The sequence below is a fragment of the Columba livia genome, chromosome 1 (assembly GCF_036013475.1).
Source record: "Columba livia isolate bColLiv1 breed racing homer chromosome 1, bColLiv1.pat.W.v2, whole genome shotgun sequence".
NCBI lineage: Eukaryota > Metazoa > Chordata > Aves > Columbiformes > Columbidae > Columba > Columba livia.
This window is the reverse complement of record NC_088602.1, coordinates 120,809,221-120,834,087: the sequence shown is the minus strand read 5'-3', so window position 1 is coordinate 120,834,087 and position 24,867 is coordinate 120,809,221. Positions and strand designations below refer to the sequence as shown.

At 42.0% G+C, this 24,867-nt stretch overlaps 1 long non-coding RNA gene across 6 annotated transcripts in view; it reads left to right on the top strand.

Annotated features, from left to right (window-relative positions):
• LOC110358864 (uncharacterized) overlaps positions 1-24,867 on the top strand; it is a 33,749-nt gene that overhangs the window by 3,751 nt on the left and 5,131 nt on the right. Inside the window, exons 3-4 of one of the 6 annotated variants that reach the window (XR_010475177.1) lie at positions 3,829-3,922; positions 6,082-7,358. The exons of 4 other annotated variants lie outside the window; for them this stretch is intronic. This is a non-coding gene — a long non-coding RNA (uncharacterized LOC110358864). Of the gene's footprint in view, positions 1-3,828; positions 7,359-24,867 lie in introns of those variants that run through there. One more of the 6 variants, XR_010475169.1, reaches the window with a different exon arrangement.

Sequence of the window (24,867 nt, the reverse complement as noted above, 5' to 3'; positions counted from 1 at the left end):
TTAAACTCTTTTAACCTTTCCTTATAAAACTGCTTTTCCAGATAATTCTTTCTGCTTTTCCTTAAATTGCCTCATTTGCCTCGACGTTATGATGGGTTGCACAGAAATGATACACGTACATACCAGCGTTGAGTGTGCCTGGGAAAAGTTGTCCATTCAGAAATGTTTCAATGAGCTCAAGCTGCCAAAATGAGTTTGCATCACTTGTCTACTTTCATGAACACCCTAAAACTAGGTTTACCACCCTGTGGACCTGCAGCGCATCTTTTGCTTGCCAATACATTGCAGCCTTGGTACATGGCTGGACCTGTGTGCTGGAGGCAGCCCTGCAGTGAGGACAAGTGGCTCAGGGCTCCTCCCTGCCCCATTTAATTGTCCATGGCAGCTTCAAGGCATTGGAGGGCTTTGTCTCCAACATTTTATTTGTGGCATTGCAAAACTTATACATGAAGAAAACAGAGTAGATATATTGGGGTTTTAATATTCAGTATTTTCTACAATATTTATTTTCAGTGAACCTTTCTTTTTACTTAATGACTTTATTTTCTAGGTAAACAGTGGTAAATTTGCCTTTTTATTATTTGTTTTACTTCTGTTTTCTGTTCACTTAATCACTCATATGATCATACAACTAAATTAAAACCCAAGATATGTAATATAATCTTTATTAACCCATTGAGAAAAAATATCCTTAATTTCTTTAAGAATTTTACATTTTATGAACTAAATGGGATGACCCAGAAGTTACTTTCTCAGAGAAAGGGATGATCACCTTCTCATCGGGCTCATCAATTATGATTCACACTGAGATACACAACGAGAGCCTGCTTTCAGCTTTGCCATGATAAAAACCAGGACATTTTAGTTTACTGGTTTCCTCTAATAATGCAGTATTTTGCTGGCAATAGTGCTAGCTGTAGTATTGCTATTGTGAACTATGATGTGAACTGTTGCTGTGGATCTATACCTAGAATCATAGAATCACAGAATAGTTTGGGTTGGAAGGGACCTTCAAAAGTCATCCAGTCCAACCCCCTGCAATGAGCAGGGACATCTTCAACTAGATCAGGTTGCTCAGAGCCCCGTCCAGCCTGGCCTGGAATGTCTCCAGGGATGGGGCATCTACCACCTCTCTCAGCAACCTGGGACAGTGTTTCACCACCCTCACTGTAAAACATTTCTTCCTCGTGTCTGGCCTGAATCTCCCCTCTTGTTGCTTTTTCTATGCAAGAGACGGAACCTGACACACCAATGTGATGTTCACAGAGCTCACTTTATTGTTGGACTGGGCTAACTTTATACCAAAGCTGCCCTGTCCACGCGCATTGGAACAATGTGATTGGTTGTAATATGTGCTATACATTAATGGGATAGGCTGCATGTACTGTCCACACGCTCTGCACGCGCGTGTCTGGCAATTACTCATTCATTGTTACCTTCTTATGGGGCTCCTTTTGTTTCTTTTGTCTCTGGCTTCACCTCTCAGCCAGGCTGGCGATAACCCCATCACCCCGGAGAGTGGGGGGGTGGGCTCTGCCATTACACCCTCTTTTAGTTTAAAACCATTATCCCTTGTCCTGTTGCAACAGGCCCTGCTAAAAAAGTCTGTCCCCACCTTTCTTATAGGCCCCATTTACAACTAGCAAGTTGCATGCAATAAGCATTAGCCTCACTCATTTCACCACTGCTTCATGTTTCGCTGCTGATACATCAGGGTCATGCAATGGCCACATCATAGCCCTTCTCTCCTGCTGCGGTCCTGGCACCAGACAGAGTGGGCTGGTCTGATCTAGGATTAGCTCATTAGTTGTGTCTGCCCTATAGGTTTGGTGTATAAAAGGTAAAGGCACCCAGAGGAGGCTGGCTCCGTTCTGTGGGTGTCGTGTGGCTGTAGCATAGTGACATGAGCTCTCTGTACTGAGTGACAGACCACTGTTACTTGACGAAATGCATTAGCAGTGCCCTCAGGCCCTATCCCATGCTGGGACATAGCAAACTTTGGAGGTACAGCACAAAGAGCTCAATCCCACCACAAAGTCCAACACAGCAGAAGACTTCAACACCAGATTAGCTCCGTAGTACCGTCAGCGAAGGGAACTGCTCCTGTTTCTCCATGTGTTTGTTAGACACTTTGCTAGCATGCCCCAGACTTTCCAAATTAATTCCTCAAGCGTGCAGCAATACAGCCCCCTTTTGCTGCCAGCACAGTAGTATTGCCTCCTCTATGTTTGGCACTCTGGCACCATTTCTGGTGTAGCTGATGGGTATTTTGGTGTGATAGCAAGGCGTGTGATATTTATTTCCCCCATAGTCCACACTGATTCAACTGGAACTTCATAACATGAAGCTCTTCTTAATTATAGTCTGGTAGAAAACCAGGACTGCTGACATGGTATCATAGTGTGGTACCCACAGAATCATGCTAGATAGCTGCTAAATGTGTTGTAAATTCTATATGTTGATTTTTCTGCTGGAATTGGAGGCATCTAGTGCAAAAACAGCATTGACTGCAGAAGCAATCTAGTGATGCATTAGAAAGAAAGAGAAAAGAGGAAGAAATAGAAAATAAATGGGCCCAGAGTACTGACCAACCAAACCCCTATTCAACCCAAAGATACACAGACTTCATTCTTAAGTTCCTAAAGCTTTTCTGAGAGTTGAAACGTGTTGTAAACCTGTTCTGTGAGGTGGCACAGGCAGGATGCAGGAATGACCACAAAACTATGGGTGAAATGCCAAGAATAAATTTATTTTTGTTACTTCACCAACTGGGGGCTCCCCAAAGCACCACCTGGGCAGAGGCACACGAGCGGGGATGCAGGCACCGCGGGGCTCAGTCCATGCTAGAGCATCACCAAACCTGCTTTTTTGGCCTGTATTTCAAGGATTCACACAGGCACAGTTTACCACAGTGCTTTGATCTTTTCCACAGCAGGACAGGAATCTCAGCATGTTCGATAGGGTGTCTCTGAGTCTATCAGAGGCCTATGTTACCTAAACACAGATGTTTTATTTGTCCAACACACAAGGCTAAACAACAATTAGTATGATATATGTGTTTTTCTACAGCCCAGCTGCAGGTCACTTGAAGACATTTACAATCTTTCTGGCCAGTCTTCCATTATTTTCCCACACCTGTTCTTTCAGTTTAATGTGATTCTGCCAAAATGGTGATATACTCAGCTATGTGTATTTTTTTCTGATGGGCACATCCAATAACACTGCAATCATGTGCCAGTGCCAAAAGATATCCATGCCAGGTGAAAAGATGTTAGTTAATACTGAGACTGGTGAAGTGCAAGTGATATTCATGGCCATTTGAAAATGATCAGCACGCTTGTTCATTTATCCATTTGTCCTCCATGCAGATTCAGAGGCCCAGCCACAGACACCTCCATCTGAAATTCTTGGCCAGAGTTTATTCAGTTCCATGCTAATGCACGTGGAACCCAGATATCCTTATGGCATCAGAGGGCATTTTTGCGAGGTGCTATTGATTTCAATTCATAAGTTGAACAGAGTGATAGATGAAGCATACAAAAAGGGCACACATCAGGTGCTGTGGATTCTGGTTGCTGCCTGGGCCTCTGATTCTTAAAAAAGAAGACTGAAATCAGAGACATCTGCTCATGGAGATCAACTTGCAGGACGAGGCAGGATGAAATTCTGATGGTAGAATTTGATTAAATGCCTTAAAATTTGAAAGCAGCTCCACTTGCTTCTTCCTGCTTTGTGTGCTTGTGGTGTGTCTTCTTGTCTGTCTTTAAAATCTCTCTTCTGGAGGAGCTTGAATAGTTTGATGATAACCTGCTTCTTTTTTCCTTTCAGACAGCTCTAGATATTTTCTCCCTCTTAACTGAGTCATATGCTTCATAATATGAAGACTGAGTAGGTGGATGTCTGGATTTTCCTGTCCTTTCAGGTAGCCCATGTTATCATTAGTACTGACATTCTGGGTACAGGCTCTCGGATGTGCACTTCTTCTTTTTTGGTATTCTGCTGTCTCTTTCATTTCTGTTTCTGAGCTGGATTGTATAAACGATGGCTCTTCACTGTTGTCCGACTTCCCCTTTGTGACTGTGGGATTAGCATCTCTTTCGGTTCTGCATGTTAAAATAGAAAAAAAAAAAAAAAAAAAGATGAGACCAAAAGCTGGAGTAGTCTCTCATGATGCAGCTCTGTAGGTTTGGAAAGAGCTTCCTTGGTGTTTTATTGCTGGTGACTGACTGACATCACTTTAACATGTCTCCAAGTGCTTTTTATCTGATCTCTCACACTGGGAAATAAAGGCTCCCAAGAAGCAATACAGAGATGTTTATGGGTGAAGTTTAACCCCAAGATCTATAGACTGTAGTAGTATGATCATTCAAGGCTTGATTCCGTCAGTTTCCATGTTTATTTGTGACCACCCCAGCTTCTTTTAAAATGTGCTGTGCTGTCCTTTTTGTGCTGTAGGCTCTGGGAGAAAGAGTGGGCTCTGTAGAGCTGAGGTACAGAGTTCATTAGTGTCGTCTCCTCCCTTTCACCCTTCAGAGAAGATACCACGTCTGTCAGCGCAGAAGAAGGAGATGTGACACCAGCTAAGTAACACAGCTCCTGCAAGAGGCTTCAGTAACAGCATGGGGCTGAGCACTCCCACAAATGGGATATTGCCAGTGATTCAGGAACTGGCTTCAGTTCCCAATGCTGGCTCATCCTAACTGGGCTAGAATGTCTTACTGCCCTGCAGAGTTGTATCTAGTGTCTATCAAATCCCAGTCTGCACAGTCTGAGATGTGGCTGCATGTGAGATATCCCAGTCTTCTGTTATACACCAGAGTATAAAAAGATTTAAAAAATGAAGCGCTGCCTTGGATGAAGAACTGCAGCAGGTTGGTGGGCCAAGGAAGCCTGAAGTGAGGCTCCTGAATGAGCAGTCAATTTTCTTGGAGAAGTTTATCTTTAAAAAGAACCAGCTGCTCTTCTTCCAGGTGCTGCTCTCCCATCAGCAACACAAGATCTGTCAGCTTTGCCCATCCAAACTGAGGTGTAGATGTCTGGGCATGCATCAGGACAGAGGTAGAATTTCATCTGACAGAAAGAACAGTGCAGGGGTATTGAGACCCCCCGAGAAGACAGAGCATTTTGGTACTGGTGCGCTCTCTGGAACACTAAAGGACATTATACATACCTCAGGGGTCACATCTACATCGATGAGTGTAGAGAATTGCTTGCCTACTGTTGCACTTTGAGCTTATCAGGATGCAGGCCAGCTCCAATACGAAAACTGAAACCACAGTGGTGTGACACTGCACTCATGTTTACCATAACCACTCTCTCTGCACAGCTTATCAACACAGCTCTGAGCTTTGGGTTAATGCAGCTAACTAATACCCACACCAGTCTGGCTTACGTCCAGCTGGCTCAGACCACGAGCAACTGCATGCACCACTCTGCACAGACAGACCCTTTTGGTTAGTTGCAGTAGTCAGCTCTCACAAAGGCTTCTGCAGCAGTTGTACAAGGATACATGAGTGAATTGGCAGTCATTGCACAGTGGAAGCAAACAGCTCTTGTCACAACAGCACTGCTAGCATATAATTTCATATTTCATAGTATATAATCCCTTTTGGATTGTTTGAGTAAAATGTAAAAATGACATATATTGAAACCAAGGAAAAAAAAAATTAAACCAGAGCAGCTCTAAACTGACATATTTAAAATTTGAAATGAAATCAAGTGTTTCCAAAATAATGGGTTTCTTGTGGCTTCAATACAAACAGTAAACAACAAAATCCAGACTTGTGCAGAAATGATTTAGGTAGTGAATGAGAAGGAGTTGGTCATAGAGGGCTGGGCTCAATAAAGTATGCTTGCAAGTTCTTGAAAAACCCAAGTGGGAAGAAGTCCCACAAATCTGTAAACTACGACTCAACTTCATACAGATAAGGTTTTCATGGAGGAATATATGACAAAACCTCTGATCTTGGTTGCTGTGATAGAAAATTGGGTAATAGGCGATTCTGCTAATGTCTTAATCATAGCTTATACAGAATTTTCTCTTGCCAACATTCCTCTTCTTCTCATTGTACTTTGACACAGCGTGATTGCCTGAGTGTCTCAAGTGAACTCAATGGCTCTTTCAGGAGGAGGCCTGGCTCCTTGTAGGGCCACCAAAGCTGTGGATGTGTCAGAAGAAAGGGACTAGATGAAAAGCAGCCAAGGGGACTTCCTGGCTGGGGATTGTGCAGCCAGCCATCAGCCTGCTTCATGGAAACTCTAGTACAGCAACATCCCCAGAGAACCATTTGGGTAAACAAGGATGACAGATGGATCTGAGGAGTCCAGCTTCTCCCTTAAGCAACATCTGCTTGTGTAGGAAGTATCCAGAAAACCACACCACGCTTAAAAATGAAACAAACAAATAAATCTGCAAGAAGAAAAAGAGCAAACCAAGATAACAAGTTAGCTGCCAAAGTACATACTGCCATGATAACCTGCATTTTGACAATAAAGCTGCATGAAAATGTTGCATAGCAGCAGTCATGCCAGATAAAGAGCAAAGATCATTCAGGATCATAACTGAGAGCCTGAGCCCAACAGGGGCTGGTCATGTCCAGAATTTGCAAGTCCTAAACTCTTGATCCTGCTCAAAACATATTTATTTACCATCCCTTCTGGTTTACCTGCACATCCCTTCTAAAATATTTGGAATGCGAAAGACTTACAAATATTGCTAAGTGCAGCTTTCTTAGATTCTTGTGTGGTTCATAAGTCTTGTGATCTGTTCAAAGTCGCAAAACCGAGATGCAAAATGGTTATGTTGACAGAAAGGTAGGAAGAGGGAACACCAAGGCTTCATATCAATGTTTTTTCAATAGAAGACCTATACATTTTTAAGAAACGAGAAGCCATATTTTTGAAATTACTGTCCTTAATAAAAGAAAAAAAATAGTGCTATAGTGACTTTCTGTGAAATTGCAAAACTTGTTACTACATTTCATCATTGATAAATAAGTTGGCACCCTAGTAGCTACCTATCTAGAAAGCTGTGCAAATTTCTGGAGCACATGCAAAAACCGAGTTATTTATAGTTTAACTTTTATTTTCATGCTTCATCTCTTTGAAACCAGTGTCTTTTTTAGCTCTTCAAAATACAGAGGCACCAGTTTCATTTTTGCAAATCTACATATTTTAAAGGAGGTGTTTAAACAGTGCTGGCAACTTTGTATTTCTAAATGTTAGTGTTCTGGTTTTCATCTAAATAAAGCAGGATTTTCAGTTGAAAATTAAGTTTGTAAGCTAAAAAAACAAGATTAAAAATGTAGAAAAAAACAAAAATGCCAATTAAAAATGTCTGTGTTAAAATTGGATCATAATGCCTGCTGCAATGTTACTGATGCAATGGCTATAGAAAGCAGAGTCCTGGGACCAGGCACAGAAGCAGAGGAATTAACTTCTAGCTACTGCAGCAGGGCAGAGCCCTGTGAATCACACAAGGAAGCACAGATCAAATCCTTTTATGTAAACATCATACGGGGCTGGCACTGGTCCTCTGTGCACCCTGGGAGGACTGCTGATGTGGCATTCCCCAAGTGCACATTTGCTTTGCGTAATTGTGGGCAGTCATTCTTAGGCACAGGAGGCCTAACTGTGGAAGCCTTTGTATCTTCTTCTCAGGGTGAGCAAAAATAGATGGGGAAAAGCAAACTCTGAACATGGCCATGGACTCCCAGAGCCACCTCGTACACAAATGTCCCATACCCAGGTCCAAGCCCACAGAGATCCAGGTCACGTCCCACTGGCTCTGCATCATGTGTGGGCTCCAGAGCCATGTCACTGGCATCCCCTCAGGTTTCCCAGCAGTTTTTCCACGTGAGTGCTGAGGACCCATCTCCTGTTTCACACCAATGTTTAACTTGCTGAATCAGGACTCCGTGAACTGATTCAGACCGGGTTTCTAGTGACTAATGCCAGGCACTCCCTTCCTCCTAGGCAGCAGTAGCTCCTCAGTGCTCCCAAGCCCTGTTCAGCCAGGCAGCTGCGGGACTCGAAACCAGATGTGCTGTTTACCCCACTGAACAAGTGGTGATGGATAAGGCCTTATTTCAGGTGGCTTTTTTTTTTTTTTTGTTATATAACAATGTCAATTTGTAGCCTGAACTTTTTTTAAAAAAATCTGTGTAGTTATCACAGAATCACAGAGTGGTTACAAAATCACAGAATCACAGAATGTTAGGGATTGGAAGGGACCTCAAAAGATCATCTAGTCCAATCCCCCCACCGGAGCAGGAACACCTAGGTGAGGTTACACAGGAAGGTGTCCAGGCGGGTTTTGAATGTCTCCAGAGAAGGAGACTCCACAACCTCCCTGGGCAGCCTGTTCCAGTGCTCTGTCACCCTCACTGAGAAGAAGTTTCTTCTCAAATTTAAGTTGGAATTGGAAGGGACCTCTGCAGATCATCTAGTTCAAGCCACCTGCTAAAGAAGGTTCACCTGGAGCAGATTGCACAGAAAATAAAGATCAAAAAGTTTGATCCTTGCACTCACATATCCTATAGTTTGCGGGACTGATCTTCTCGAGGACAGTCTGGGTGGGGTACTCTGAAATTCCCATTGTTGCTCTTTTCAGTCAGCCGGGATTAGATGTGGAATAAAGCCAATATCTTAAGAATACTTTTAGCGTTGAAGACTTTATGATAGGCATAGTTTTATCTGTTTAAAGCTGTCTTCTGCCTGGTTGTTTTATCATTTACATAGAAGTTTGAGACTTAGAGGAGCACTCTTAGTAAAAGCTCTGGTACGACTTCCATTTGCCTCTCCTCACCCGTGAAACACAGAGTGTAATATAATGCAAACACAGCATCACCACCAGGCACTGTCTGCAACTTTTCTCTATTTTGTGTAGCAAGAGTTTGAAAACATTAGCAGTTGGGTCACAGCCATGATCTCCATGGTTGCAGGAAGCCCACCACCAGTCCTTGCAGGCTCCAGCATGAGATTGCCGGCTGAAGTCTGGGTGTTACTCTACATTCTTCATTCTAGATTATTAGTGACACAAAAATGTTTGTTCTGCCAACCAGGCACATCCATTGCATGCATTTGTCTCTTGAAGGCTTCAGTGAAGAAGTCAATGACATCCTCAGTGAGTTAAACTTTCTTAACTAATCTTCTATGAAAGCTTCACAAACCTGAGCTTTATCTTGTTCCTCTGGGTTTTCTTGAGTGTCTTCAGTTTTCATGTCTTGTGTTAGATCATTTATCATCCTCTGAACTATCTCTGGTGTATGCATATGCTGATGACACAAAATTGGGAGGAGCTGTTCACATTCTCGAGGGCAGAGAGGCCCTGCAAAGGGATCTGGACAAAGTGGAGAACTGGACAATTACCAACCACATGAAGTTCAACAAGAGCAAGTGCTGGATTTTTCACCTGGGGCACGGCAACCCTGGCTGTACATACAGACTGGGGACGAGATGCTGGACAGCAGCTCTGCAGAGAGGGATCTGGGGATTCTGGTCGATGGCAAGTTGCACATGAGCCAACAGTGTGCCCTGGCAGCCAAGAGGGCCACCCGTGTCCTGGGTGCATCCAGCACAGCATGGCCAGCGGGTGAGGGAGGTGATTGTCCCGCTCTGCTCTGCACTGGTGCGGCCTCACCTGCAGCACTGTGTGCAGTTCTGGGCAACACAGGATAAAAAGGATATAAGGCTACTGGAGAGTGTCCAGAAGAGGGACACAAGGTTTGCAGGGGAAGCCGTATGAGGAGTGGCTAAAGTCACTTGCTTTGTTCAGCCTGGAGGAGAGGAGACTGATGGGAGACCTCCTGGGGCTACAGCTTCCTCACAAGGGGAGGAGAAGGGGCAGGCGCTGATCTCTTCTCTCTGGTGACCAGTGACAGAACCCAAGGGAATGGCAGGAAGATGTGCCAGGGGGGGTTTAGGTTGGACATGAGGAAAAGGTTCTTCCCCCAGAGGGTGGTGGAGCACTGGAACAGGCTCCCCAGGGAGGTGTCACCGCCCCAAGCCTGACAGTGTTCAAGAAGAGACCGGACAGCGCCCTCAGACACATGGTGTGAACTGTGGGGTTGTCATATGCAGCAACAGGAGTTGCACTTGATGATCCTTGTGGGTCCCTTCCAACTCAGGACATTCTATGATATGAAAGGTACTTAGCAGAACTTGCAGTGGTTTGTGCTCTGTCTTAATTTGTCAGTGTCAATGTAATTGGATGACCCAGACTCGCAGTCAAAACCAATAAGACATTACGCTCTTGATTGCAGGAAATTGTGCCGCTATTTTGAATTGCATTTCTCATAGTTATTGCAAAGCTTTGACTCAGTCATTGGGGAAGTTGTTGAGGGTTTTTTTTTTTCCTTTAATATTTGCAGTACGGGAAGTTCAAGATGATGTAGATGCAGTCAGGCCATTTTCCACCACCCAATGTAACCCCTCACAGGTATACACTGTGACAAGAAAAAAAAAAGGTGCAAGGGCACGCTGTGGTATGTCACCTGACAGTACACCCAGCTGCATTGCTTAAATCCTTGCAAATTTAAGGGTTGTATTAGATCATTAGCTTCTATTCATCTTCTGTGAAAGTTTCCCTGATTTCCAGAAAAAGTGGGATGTTTCACACTTCTTGGCCATGACATGCTGTGAAATGTTTGGGTATTACCTTAGGGTCTGGTAATGTCAATCACGTTTTTTGTTCTTGCTTAGAGCTCAACTTTTGGTGCCATGTGAGGCTGCATCCTGACAAAGAAAAAACCTGACAGCACAGCTGTAGTTTCAAATACTCACACAGGTTCACTGAGGTGTGCTATTGCACAATGACCTAGTTTAGAGCTATCACGGGGATCAATTAATCTTTGTCACTCCGTACTCATTCTAGAAGCATCTAAAGTCTGAAGAACTCCCCGGAGCCATGTCAGTTCCTGCCAGTTTTCTGTGGAGGGGCTCAGTTCTGCACATTTACTCACTTCAGTAACCCAGAACACCTCCAGGGTCCCTAGATGAAGGCAACTCACAGTACAATAGCAATAGAAATACTGATCACACAACATAGTCCACTGAGTTTTCAGACACACCAAACTTGATGGGAGATTAATTTCTTTTTAGTAGCTCTTGGTGTTATTTTAGCAGTACATTTTCTTCTCCTTCAGCTTCTAAATATTTTTTATGGATCATATTTTTGCCAAATCATGACCCTTTTCAGCTGTTGATTTCTGTGAAGAGCAGCAGGTGGCTGGACAGGTCTTTGCATCTGTTGCTCCGGTCAGTTGTTTTGTGCTGACATCTCTGCAGCTCCTGCTTTCCTGGAAGAGACTTCCCTCCCTTTGGGCAACTCCACCTTCTTTGGCCTTTGTCTCCACATCATCTGGAAATACCATCTGGCCCAGGGTCCCCTTAAGAAACAGCTTCTTTTGTCTGACCCATGGGATGCCTATGAATGCTTCACACTTGGGCCCCCTCCAACTCTTTAGTCGCTCACTAGAAATGATTCCTTGAAATGCTGCATCTGGTCTAAATGACTCACCCTGAGGCTAGGGTTTCACAGCTGATACCTTTAAAAAAAGATCTTAAATTTCTGTCTCCATGCTTATAGCTTGTTTGGTAGCCTGTCCATGGTGACATTATGTTTCTCAGCTAACAAACTAGGACTTGTGTTTGTGTGAACTCTTTTCAAAGTAAATGTTAATACGAGAGTTTCTGATGGCATCCCCCAGGGTACACGGTCTCCATGTACTACTCATTCTGAATTCAATAGACAAAGTTCTGCTTTACTTGAACCATTTTCTGACCAGAAGGCAGAGGGAAACCCCCAGCAAAAGCTTCCTTAATGCAAATAACCACCTCTGTGGAGGTTGCCCTATTGCTGCTTTTCAGTTTGCTGTTTATTTGACATTTCCAAGAAGCCATGTTTCTGCTTTTTGCCTTTTTGCACTTCAATAAAAGTTTTATAAGTGTCTGCTTCGCAAAAGACACAGCCTGCATATTAAAAATTGTGGCAAAAGGCTTTGGCCTTGCCATGCAGAAGCACCTTTAAGTTGCTGTCCTGCTTTCCCTTTACCCTCAGGGAGCATCAGCTCAGTAACTGGAAAGTCCTCCTACGCAAAGTTCACAAATTTCTTCTTAGAAGAAAAGTTTTTTCTGTTTTGAGCCCACTACACAGGTGCACAGCACTCAGTGGCTACCATGGAAAGATAGTAATGTGCCCAGTACAAAGAACAGCATTGCCTGCCTTTACTGCTGCTGGCTCAGAGGCTGCAATTGCAGTATAAAGCTGTAGAGCGTGTTTTTAATAAAATACAGTTCCATCTTCTGGAGGAGGTCTGGCTTAATAAATTTTAACTACTTATTCCCTCACCTCTTTGGGAGACAGCAGGGACTGGGGGCTGCAACCTAGAGGCAACTGAGCTGCTGGAAAGGTAATGGTCGAGTTAAAGCTGCGCATGGTTTTTGTGCAGAGGAAGGCCTAAGTCAAGTCAAGGAAATGATGAGAGACTCGCAAGACTCTTTTGAGCCTGAATCTGGCCCTTGGCCTTGGAGCTGGACCTGCATAGTTGTGCTTTCAGGTAACCAGGCTTGCTGCTAATACGCTTTTCTCAGTAAACGAACAGCAACCGAGGCAGCTTGTCAAACCATCTTGTCCTCGTTATCAGAGTGAAAGAATATTGACTCAAACCTCTGCCAGTTTGATTTATGGTTGCTGTGTGGTCAAAGATTAGTAGGGTAATATAAGGCACTGATCCGGCTGGATTACCAATACCTTTACAATAAATCATTTTTTTAAGACTTTGTCTCGAGTAAAATGGATGTTTTTGTGAAGATTAGCATTAGAATTGTACATAATAGTTTTTTGTTCTCCTTTTTTACTTCTTCACAGAAAGAAAAGGCCTAGAATAATTCCTTACTGTACCAGTACAATCTCATTTAACTTTATAAACTCTGTAATGTGGAATGACTTTTATATAGCATAACAGCTGACGTGTAAAGATAAACAGGATTATTGTATTATTTCTGTGACTCACTTGTCATCAGTCCACATTTACTCATACTTTGAGGAGCATATTGATAGGTAGGGAAATTTGTTTTAGTTACCAAACAAATAAATATTTTAGTTCGTTTTGTTTATGGTGTGTATCTACCACCATGATAAAATGCAGACATTTAGGACAAAAGTAGTTTCTGAGGCCCATGGCTTGTGATCTCAGATTTGTAGGCAGTAGACAGCTTTTTCATTAATTTATGCCTGTGGGGTAACTAGAGCTGGTAAAATAACAGCTGCTGAATGTTATTTCCATATTATCTAGCAATTATAGCATGTGCCATCACCTGATAACTTAGTTGTTCACTTGTACAGTCCTCACTCTGATGGTTTCAGATATTTGAATACTTTCTCCTACTCCCAGGGTATCAGATGGCTCTGAACAGTGAGTGTGGTCTAACAGGCTCTGTGCAGAAGGTTCTGCCTTTTTCTTTCCCTGGAGGGGAAACTGCTTAGTAAGCAAGGCCTTCTGGGTTCATGAATAGAAATACTGGACACGTGGCTGAGACCCTTCTATCTCTGCCTGTCTCTTTTCTTGCTGAAGGAAGGCCAGTTTTCTTTTTCCCCTGTCATTCTGAGGGTGAGAATTATTGATCCTCTGTTGCCAAAGATATCCGAGATTTGTCCAGCCATCTGCCATTCCTTTGGGAGTGTGACACTGCGCCTCCCATCCCTGTGGCGTGAATCCAGGGCTTTCCTTTTGCAGAAGGGCAAGATGGTCCTTTGGCAGCTGATGATCCAGCAGATGATACAGCTCTGATCCCATCATACCTGGTAATCCAAGTGCCTTCTTCTTACCTAGCATACTGTCAACTTTTTCTTATCGGTAAAAGTCTCTGACAAAAGGGACAGAGGAACCCAGGTTATATAAGGGAAAAAAAACCCCAACTAATAAAAATGCTTATTTCCTATAGTGATCAAGAGATCATTCATAGACTGTGCCTCTTACTCATTCTTCCAGCTACTAGACACTTCTGCAGAGTACTATATAAAACCAATAAGCAGCTAAGTGCTTCGTGTTGCTGAAGAGTTGATACATGCATGTTTCAGTTCTCCAATCTGTTCCCTTCCGATAAAGCCAGGAATGAAGAACAAAGCCACCTAAAATTAAAATTATATTAAATTATATTAAAAAATATAAAAGAAATCACTTAAGTACAACTAGTTGAAGTGGAGGAAAGGCTACTATCTACAACAGGGAGAAAGACTTTTTTCTGGGTGTTCACAAAGCTGTGCTTTCTGCTCATCTTCCTCTGTTGATTTTCTGTATCTCCATTGTCCCACCACTTTTTTTGCTTGACTGCTGAACAACTTTTGGTCATGGGCTTCTTTTGACTAATCAGATACAGCCAAAGTTTTGAAGCTGCCTGAATTCTTTAACTGGAAAAGACTCAAGACAAATATGAGAGACCACCAGATCCTTTCCTGCCATCTGTAAATAATTTTCAAAAACTGCAGAGAATGTTGTAGACATGTCAGGTTTTCAGTAATTTCAAGAGGAAGAGAAGACCCCAATGTAAATACCAAGTAGTATATGTTATCTGTCCTGGGAGGCCATCATGCTGATCAAATTGAAAATAGGCTCTGCAGTAGAAAACTGCCTGCAGTTTTAATTAGCTGCTTTTTTTTTTTTTCCAGACAGTACCTTATTTACCGAAGCGTAGGGCATCCTTGAATGTAAGGTGACCTCTAACTGTCTGTTTTAGCAGGAAAAAGAAATCAAATGTCAATGTGTGCTGAAAATTCCCTGAATTATCTTTGCAACCCAGAATGATCTTACGTCTGACAAGCCACCCTTAATGCATGATGTAGACGAGAAAATTAATGTGGAGCAGGAAGTGTGCTGGTTGTAAGGGCAGGGTTTTGCACTTAAATGATGCAGTCACTGGTTACACGTGAAGTCAAGGAAAAGCCAGGGAATAAAAGTAGTACCTCTTTAAATCTTGAAGGGTGTTTCTAAGAGAATTTCTGGAGAGAAGTGTACAGAAATGGCACTAAAGACTTCTTCAGAAGAGCATGTGGGTTTTTGCCTATGATATGGGTAATGTAGGCAATTATGTAGTTCATGGGATTCTACATCACCCATACATTGGTGGAAAAAATTTTATCAGTAATTAAAGGTATACCTTACATCTAGATCCTAGGATCAACAACTGTGGGAAACCACAGCAGGTTTGGTATTGGGTTTGGTAACCAGATTGTAAAAGAAGGAACCAGGAGCTACAGATAACCCTTGCTAGCAGCAGTGCTGCTTTGTGTTCTGTGCAACTTGTGATTGCAACGGTGCGATCGAATTTGTGGCATAACAGCGCAAATGGGAAAAGTGCACATTCATTCCAGAGGTTGGCTAAAAGTTGTAAACATCATACATCCACCCCAAACTCCAGGCAGACTGGACATTTCAGCATCAGAATCTCTCATGAAAATTACTTCATTTACTTTAGCTGGTTTATGATTTAGGCTACAATTTCTTTGGGAATCAGGTTCATGTTGGTAAAAGTCTAAATGCCCAGCTTTCCAAGAAGTCCTTTCTCTCCCTTCTTCCCCCATATCTGGTTCCAATATCTGGAAGAAAAGCCCCAGATCATTAAAGGTTTATAGATTTACTTAGCTAGAAACAATTTTACAGTATGTAATAACAGGTTTTAATAGCAAGAGTAGAGGTTTTTTTAATTTTGCAATTCTTGCGACAGATCCAAACTTCCGCAAACGGCTAAAGACATCCCTCGGATGTGTCGTCCTGATTACGCTCATAGTCATGTGAGTGCCTGCACTTAGCTGTAGCATTCAGACTTCCAGCTTAAAAGAAGTTTGTTGAGGGTTATTCCCAAATGTTTCCAATCACTCAGCCAAGCAGGACATAAGCTATCCTCTCAAAACAGGGAAGCTGATATAAAATTGTTTTGTTTGGACCTGTATCCCAATGTTGCACATAGTTAAAGTGCTCAGAGCCACGTGAAAACGTGGCTTTGAACCACAGGAGAAAAGTCATGGCTCAAGGATGTATTACACATACATGAGGACTACACAGATGCCTTGACAGCTTACAGGAGCTGGGGAGGAATACATTTCAGGAAGGCCAAGGCTGTAGATCATTGCCTGGCATATCTTCAGCCCTGTAAGCTGTTCTCTCCAGGATCGGGTTTCAGAAAGGAATGCCGTCACGGGAGATTTTACACCATGACTAAAACTGCTGACTTTTCAGCAGGATGATTAACCTCCCATTCCGGGCTTGGCGCTTACTTTGTTTACTAATGCATCCCCTAGTTGTTACGTGGCAGAAGAGAGGGGATAAGTGCTCTGCCTCGGGAGGATATGTGTGAGCAGAGAAAGTACCACTTATCTCCCCACCATTGTAGTCTCCTCCAAAACAGGAGGAAGAGCCCTCATCTGCAGTCAGGGAGCTATTACAAGCAAAGAGCACCAAAAGGCATTTGAGTTCACTCCCAGCAGAAAAATTATCTATAGAATAGAGTGTCCCAGGCTGCAACGTATCTTCTGTTAGGTTCTCCATGCTGGGAGGGGGAATCTGGACAGAGTCCACTGCAAAGGCAACAGCTGCAGGGAGGTTTTATGGCCACCTGGTTCCAATAGCAATGCAGCTCTGTGGTGTCAAGAGATTGGTTTGAGACAACTCCTGCAAAAACATACCTTTTGCTATATGGTAACAAACCACCAGCCAGAGGTGAAAACTTTACCTGCAATCACACCAAAATATTATTTTTGGTGAAATAGTGGGTAGTCAATTATTACTCTGAAGGATCAATAATACTTGAATGATGACAGTTTCTTAATGTCACGTGAATACCATGTTTCTCATTAGCTGCTCTTTCACAGTAGCAAAAATATACCTCAAAATACAAAAGTTCAAAATGGGAAACAAGGTAAACATAGCTAACTTGTGCTGTGGGCTTGGTTCAGTCACTGCAATGTTTACAGGTTCTTTGTGAGTGACAAGGTTTTATCTGGAATCCCAGCTTCCTGAGTCATGGGATTTTATGAGATTCTTCCCTCTTGTCCTTCCCTTCCTGTCAAAGGATGATGTTGGCAGCCATCATGAAAGTATTGAAAATGCAGGCTTCCTGAAGCCTGAAAAAAGAGAAAGCAAACAAACCCACCTTTAATGTGTATATACATACACATGCCAACACCCATACACACATAGGTATATGTATATATGTCATGGATGGGTGCGTCTGTGCGTATCTGCCTATCTGCATGGAAGGAAGGAGGGAGGGAGAGACATGAACATCTCATGATCTTTGTGAAGGCAAGGATTTCAGTTTCTGGGAGGCAGTCACTGGCAATGCCAGCCCTCTTGAAAAAAAAACAACCAACCAACCAACCAACCAACAAAAAACAGCCTTGGTGACAGTTTGGAAATATGTAGCTGTTTTGGAGAAGACTGAGCACACTGCCAGACCAGGTCCTTTAGGAGAAGACAGCACACTGGTGACTCGGTGTTGCAAATGCCTGATCCACTTGAGCAGCTTTTCATGTGGATGGAAGTGGCAGTGGGGAGCACGAGCTACCCATGAAGGAGCACAAGAGCTTCATCTCCTCCAGCAAGAGATTCCAGCACCCTGATACTGCACTTGGTTTTCTCACTTGTGGTAGTAAAGTTTGCATCATGCTTTGTGAGGTCAGAAGCTAAGGATCCAAAAATTACATTCTTCCTCATGAGTAAGCTTTAGCATGCTCTGGAATGACTCATCAGGTTAAAGGGTTGTCAGGCCAAGCCATTTATGAAAATATGCTTTTAAACATTGGCTGAATTTTCTGAGAAGGAAATTTTGTATAAAAAGCATGAAGAATTGCAATTGCATCCAGTAGGCATTAAATTTTTAGTAGGCATTACATTTTTTGGTCAAGATTTGTAGTTCCATATGATGCAGATTTTGATTTTGCCTTTTTTTTTTTTTTTTTCCTGCATGCCAGAATAAATTTTAAAGCAAAAAACAATACATACATGCTGGCAAATATTCTTACCATCCAGTGTATTCAGAGTTATTTAATTAACTTGTCAGGCTTGTTTTTTACCGAGCTCTTTCTGTGCCTATGACAAATTATATGTTCCAGATCTGATTATTCATTAAATGTCGACTGTGAATTTCAGGCTCCCTCATGCTTAAAATGTTTAATGGGATTAAAAATTAAAATATGTTTCTTAATTTTCTTTAATTTATGACTTCAAATTACAGAATTTAAATTCAAAGGACGCTACAGAACACATCAATTAACTGTACTGAGCTAATTAACTTTTATAATAATTTTTTGTGACGGCCGCACATATATTTTCAGACCTGAAATAAATGACTGGACTATTTATTACTGAGATTAGTTTAAAAGCTTTGTTTTGATTTCATTGGTAGGCACATTTTAATATACTTTTGGAGTAAATAATGAATGACTGAATCATCATTTCATTTATCAGAAAGATTCAATGATGAAATTAAACATTATTTCAGAATATTGTTTCCTGCTGTTTCTTGAGGGGCGTAATAAGGCCTTGGGAAGCTTGTTTCAGGACTTTGAAGACATGAACATCTCACTGCTGCACTATAGTAGGCTACAGAGACTTGACTTTCCTGCTGTAGGGGAGCAGGATTAGAGCTGAGGTTCTCAGTAACTGCTGCTCAGAACCCCCTGACAAGCCTGGCCCAGTTCACACTGATGGCTATTGGGTGGTTCCCACAGATTCCTATAGATTCTGGATTAAACGGATTAAAGCTGTGTTGCACAAATTGTAGTTGGTACATTATTTTTCATATACCTGTTTCTCTGGAGAAAGTTATTTTATCCTTTTTTGTCATGAAGATGACATCTCCTTTTTCTTTTCTTTTTTTTTTTTCTTTTAACAAACTATTGTCCCTGTATAGCTGACTTTTTTTTTCTCCATTCAAGGCTATAAGAGAACTTTAAGTACAACCTTGTGTAAAATTTGCATGAGAAATTATTTGTAGCACACAGCCAACCACCACTTCACTACCCTTGCAGGAAACCCCCTCCCCTCTCAACAAAGCAAAAATTTAAAAATAGGACTCTGTATGCAGAACCTGACGTTATCGCTGCTGCCTTCAGCTCCAGTCCTGTCATTTGTGACAGTTGCGTAGTTCGTGCAGCAATGTTTATGAAGATGCCATTAGAGTAATAAGCGAGAAGGAGGATGCAGTGAGAAAAACTAGTTCAAAGGGACAACACAAGCATCCCAGACTCATCCCAATAGGTCTTTTAAACTGTCTTGACCGGGAAGGAAAATAAACCCTGGGCAGTTTGCCACAGATTGCTTCTCCTTCGCAATTAACTTCAAAATCCAAATGAAAGACTTTTCCAAAATATATTTTCTGCTTCAGCTACAGCTACTGGGCTGGGGAATGCATTAGTTCGAGCAAGTCCTACAGCTTTTAAGAAGACCACACTGACTCCACACTGAACTCATAATCGACAAATCTTTTTGTCTTTCTAGGCAAACACCTCTCAGGAAGATTAAGGTTTAATGCCAATGGGTTGCATTTCTTGCAGCCCTTTTATCTGTGATATCTGTGATGATACCTTATTCTCTCCCTCCGTAACACGTTCCTCCATGGCATCCTCTTCTGCATGGAAGAAGCCCCCTGGGTCATCTCATCTTCCTGTAATGTGTTTTAAAGTCCCTCTTCTGCTGAGATGCCTGTAAGAAAATAACTGCTGTTTAACAGCTTGAGGGAGGCACTTGTTAAACAGGAGCTACATTAAAAGCGTATGAAACTTTGATACAGGTTTTTTACATTTGTCAGTGTTCCCCTCCCCAACACAGGTATAGGGCTTGTTCTCTTAGAGTCTCATCTACAAAGGGCAACTGAAGTGTGACATGGAGCATTAAGAATCTGTTGGAGGTTCTTATAAACATTAATTAAATATTTAAATATAATAATATGTACACCCAATCCCAGTTAACTGAGGCTGGTTACATAAGCAGCTATTTTGCTCCTGACGAACTTTCACTGCTTGGCAAAAATAGCTGGAAAATAATTGTTTTTCTGATTTGTGAAACTAGCTGGTGCCACTGCCAGTTTCAGATAGTCACATGAATCCAGTTTTACGATCTGAGATGGAAAGCCTGGTTGAAGCCATAGTAGGCAACACGCCCTGACTGGAAATCAAGTAATCCTTAAATGCTACATGTTCCTCGGTGTTGGACTGAGGGAGGAGGCTGCATTTAAGGCACTGTCTGGCATTCACAGCATTCAGGGCAAATTTTGCCATTCTATTTTTGAGGAAGGAAACGGGGTCTGCAGTTAGGGATGGTTTCAATAGAGAGGAATTAGGATAAGGCAAAAAAATCAGCTATTTCTGTGTTGTCTGTCGCCTGGCCCTGGTGACTTCATGTGCGGCCACACGAGTCACGTCACTTTGGGCAGAAGGAGATTACACCTGCCTCCCCACGCTGCCATGAGATTAGCTTCATGTTTGTAAAGCGCTTTGGCAAGATTGGGAGCTAAGTGTTATTTGGGACTCCTGCACTCCTGCCTTTGATATCACCTCAACACCTAGGGCTTTGGCAGAGGGATGCCAGCAGCCTTTGCCGTAACTCTCCTGGCCCATATTAACATACAAAGCCACCTTTGTGAAGCTATGCTGTGCTTTAATTATGGCTTAATTTGCTCTACCTGTCATTTTTAATATGGAGCTGCATATATTTTGTTGTCTTCCATTGGTTCTGTGGTTATATTGAGCAGATTATCTTTGGAGCAGCAGCACAGATGAGCGGGAATAAGAAAATACGTTACAAGTAGAAGAGCAGGATTGTTTTATGCTTAGTGTAGTTTCTCAGATATTTTACTTTCCCACCTCATCTTCTTTGGGAAATGGGCAGCGTCCTTCCTCTCTTTCTGTAAGCATCTATGCATTTTCCTGTGCTTGTGGGAAAGGCAACTGGGCAATGACGTAATTCGATGTCAATTAAAGGGATTTCCTAGCAAAGGATGGTAATTTGCGCAGCACTGCAGGTATGTGAAAGCGCTGAATGATAACCTGGGAGTACTGAGAGGGCAAAACTTCTGTCATAACAGAGCTATAATCACTTGCACTTTCACTAATTGCCAAGAGCTGGAGATCCTAAGCGCCATGTTATTTTTTATATAATACACATTAAATTACTACATCTTGTCCATTTTCTCCAGTAATTTCTCCCTTGTTGTCACCAGCCCTCAGCAGCAAGTCTCAGTTCCTACAGCCCTCCTTTTGTGAAACTGGTGGTGGCAGAGGAGCTCTCTGTAAAGAATAAAAAGGAGACAGCTGCTCATAACAATGTAATGAAATGGGCTGTAGACCCAGCTTCCCCTCTCAAAATTAAACCAGGAATCATCTTCCAAACACAATGCCTTACTCAAAGCAGACTCTTACATATCTTTTTGCTGTTATTCTGTGTCATGGGGATGCTGATGGTCACAGCCATTTATATTTTCACATTTTTCAGCAGACTGATCAACTAGGCAGGTATTCAGTAATCAATAATATGTAATAATTTTTGTAATTATTATTATTATTATTTGTAATTATTACAATTTTTGTAATAACTACGTTCTTCATTCTAAGATGTTAACCTCTTCAAAAGCTTTCTTTTTTCTACTGTCATAGATTTGATAGATTTAGTGTGCATCATTAAAAAAAATCTAAAGGAACAGCAGTAAAGAGCACACAAATAAATTTTAGCTAACTTAAAAATATAATGACATCTTAATAATAGTATCTGGGAAGCTCCTGAGGAATTTTCTAAATGAACCTATTACTGTGGTCCTTAAAGATTTGTCTGAGAAGTGTTTTTATGGGGGGCTTAGTTATCAATATTAATTCCCAGAGCTGCACATTTTTACATTAGTTTTACTGAGAGATGAGAGAGAGCAATAGTGTAAAAACCATTAACATGAACACCAATGGAGAAGGAAATAATTTTTAAAAATACCTTTTTTCATATTTCTACAAAAATGTAACAAAAGAGAACATGGACATCTATACCATTTCAATTAATAGTAATTTAATTATAATTGCATAATTTGATGAATAGTTTTCAAAAAGGCTGCCACAGATGTGGCAAAGAATAAACAATAATATTCTACAGTACCCTAGTCTAGCACATTACGTTTTACTCTGCTTTGCACATATTAACTGGAGAGTAAATTTGACATCAGCCTGAGATGCATCTAAGTGTGTTTCATTCCATGTTAGTGAGAGCAACAAAGAAACACAGAAGGGTTGGCTGATCTCCATAGAAGTGTCCTGATGCTCATTTCTTTCCTTCCTAATGTGATACCAACAACGAGCTGAAAAATGATGTCTGAATTGCACCTGCATGTACATCACGTGTTTGTCTGTGCACTGCTTTTTTCTGAATGTTAGCACCAGCCAAGCCATACAGTAGGCCATGCATTTTTATACATGCAGAAATATGAAGTAATAGCCTGCTTTTCTATTACATTTTAAACTACAGCATGCTTATAGATATACCAGTCATATCTGTGATAAATGAAAAGATGCAGTGAAAAAGATACCAGTTACTCAAATTTTGATTTGAGTAATCAAATCAGAATTACAATAAAAATTAAATCAAAATTATTTAAATGCTATATATATATACACAGCTGTGACAATAAAGAATACTTTATTCTTACAGAACAAAATAATCTTTAGCTTAAGGAAACGTAAAACATGTATTCATATAGATGAATAGCTGCTGAGTTTTATTTTGCATGTCTTTTAAAAATCTGAAAGCTATTTCTCTCAGGGAAGAAAGAGTTTATGACTGAGTCAGTCTTCAACCAGAACAATAACACACTCTCTTTCAGTAGAAGTTAGAGCCTTTTTGAATACATAGAATGAATGGTCACACTTAGCAGTTGACCCCCAAGAAGGTAAATTAGGAAAAGTGAAAAGCTCAAATTTCATCTTTTATTACCAATTAAATTACAAAATTTATTGTTTATCACTCATATTTATTGAAAAATTATACATTTACACTTCTGTAGTGTAGACAAGGCACCAGGATTTGACACTAAAAGGAACAGGGTGTGAAAAATAAAGTGGAGAAAGTTCAAGTTACTTTTGGGGACAGGAACTTATCAGCACTCCAGGTTGTCTTTTCAAACTAGTTACAGCAACTTTTTCTTCCTTTCACAGACCTGTTTAAGTAAAGTCCATCTCTATTTGGAATGTTTTTACATATGTACTGAAGGGATTCATGTGTATATTTAGTGAAGCATATGCTGAGGACCTTTTTTGTTACTATAAAAATATTTTTTCTGAATAACAAGGAAAAACAGAGAGGGAGAAATTAAGTGTGCCCTCTCCTGAATATGAATGGTGAAGTACTTGAAGATTCTAATAAGCTGTGGTGAATTCTGCATTTTTCTGTCAAAAACATTAGCCCTCCTCTGCCAGCTGCCTCAATCGCTTCCTTTCCCAGAAAATTCCAATGATATAGTTGTGTATCCCAAGTAAGAATTTATTTGAAGTGATGAAAATCACAGGACAACCTAAAACAAAGCAGATGTATCAAAATAAGCAAAAGAGAAGCCTCTGTTAAATAGTTCTATTTTACTTGTTACACATGCAGATCCATCAAAGTATGTGGGCTGCAGAGGGGTCAAAATATGCTCCTGTCTTGCTCTGACCTCAAGGGATGTTCTCATTCAGTTCATCGCTTGTGATCCTTCAGTTCAACATGTTTAATCATTGCTAAATACTGAGTCATCCTGGCTTCTGCTTTGCAGGACGCTGAGAATATTATTCAAAACTAGATACTTTTTGGCAAGATTCTGGTGCTGCTTTTTTTATATTTTGTGTCCAAAAGTGGAATGGCAGCTGTTATGGGAGCAGTAAGGCTGGTTCTGTTTCTTGGAGTCTGCTCTGCGAAGACCTGAAATTGGAATCATAGAATCACAGAATGTCCTGAGTTGGAAGGGACCCACAAGGATCATCGAGTCCAACTCCTGTCCCTGCATGTGACAACCCCACAGTTCACACCATGTGTCTGAGGGTGTTGTCCAGTCTCTTCTTGAACACTGTCAGGCTTGGGGCCGTGTCACCTCCCTGGGGAGCCTGTTCCAGTGCTCCACCACCCTCTGGGGGAAGAATTTTTTCCTGATGTCCAACCTGAACCTTCCCTGGCACATCTTCCTGCCATTCCCTTGGGTTCTGTCACTGGTCACCAAAGAGAAGAGATCAGCACCTGCCCCTTCTCGTCCCTTTGTGAGGAAGCTGTAGCCCCATGAGGTCTCCCATCAGTCTCCTCTCCTCCAGGCTGAACAAACGAAGTGACTTTAGCCACTCCTCATACGGCTTCCCCTGCAAACCTTCTGGACACTCTCCAGTAGCTTTATATCCTTTTTATCCTGTGTGGCCCAGAGCTGCACAAAGTGCTCCAGGTGAGGCTGCACCAGTGCAGAGCAGAGCGGGACAATCACCTCCCTGCCCGGCTGGCAATGCTGTGCTGGATGCACCCAGGACACGGGTGGCCCTCTTGGCTGCCAGGGCACACTGTTGGCTCATGTGCAACTTGCCATCGACCAGAACCCCCAGATCCCTCTCTGCAGAGCTGCTCTCCAGCCTCTTGTTCCCCAGGCTGTAGGTACAGCCAGGGTTGCTGTGTCCCAGGTGGCTGATGGAGTCTCTGGGAGGGCTCTCTACCAAGAAGTCGAAAGCAGGAGAGCAGGGCTTTCTGTACCACCTTACTCAAAGAGCTCCTTGTTTGCTGTTGGAGGCAACAGTTTTTTCTTTATTTACTGTTGCCACATGATGACAACACCAGAAACACAAAGCTTCTCAAAAGTTGTTGTGTACCTGTCACCGTGTGCTTGTTT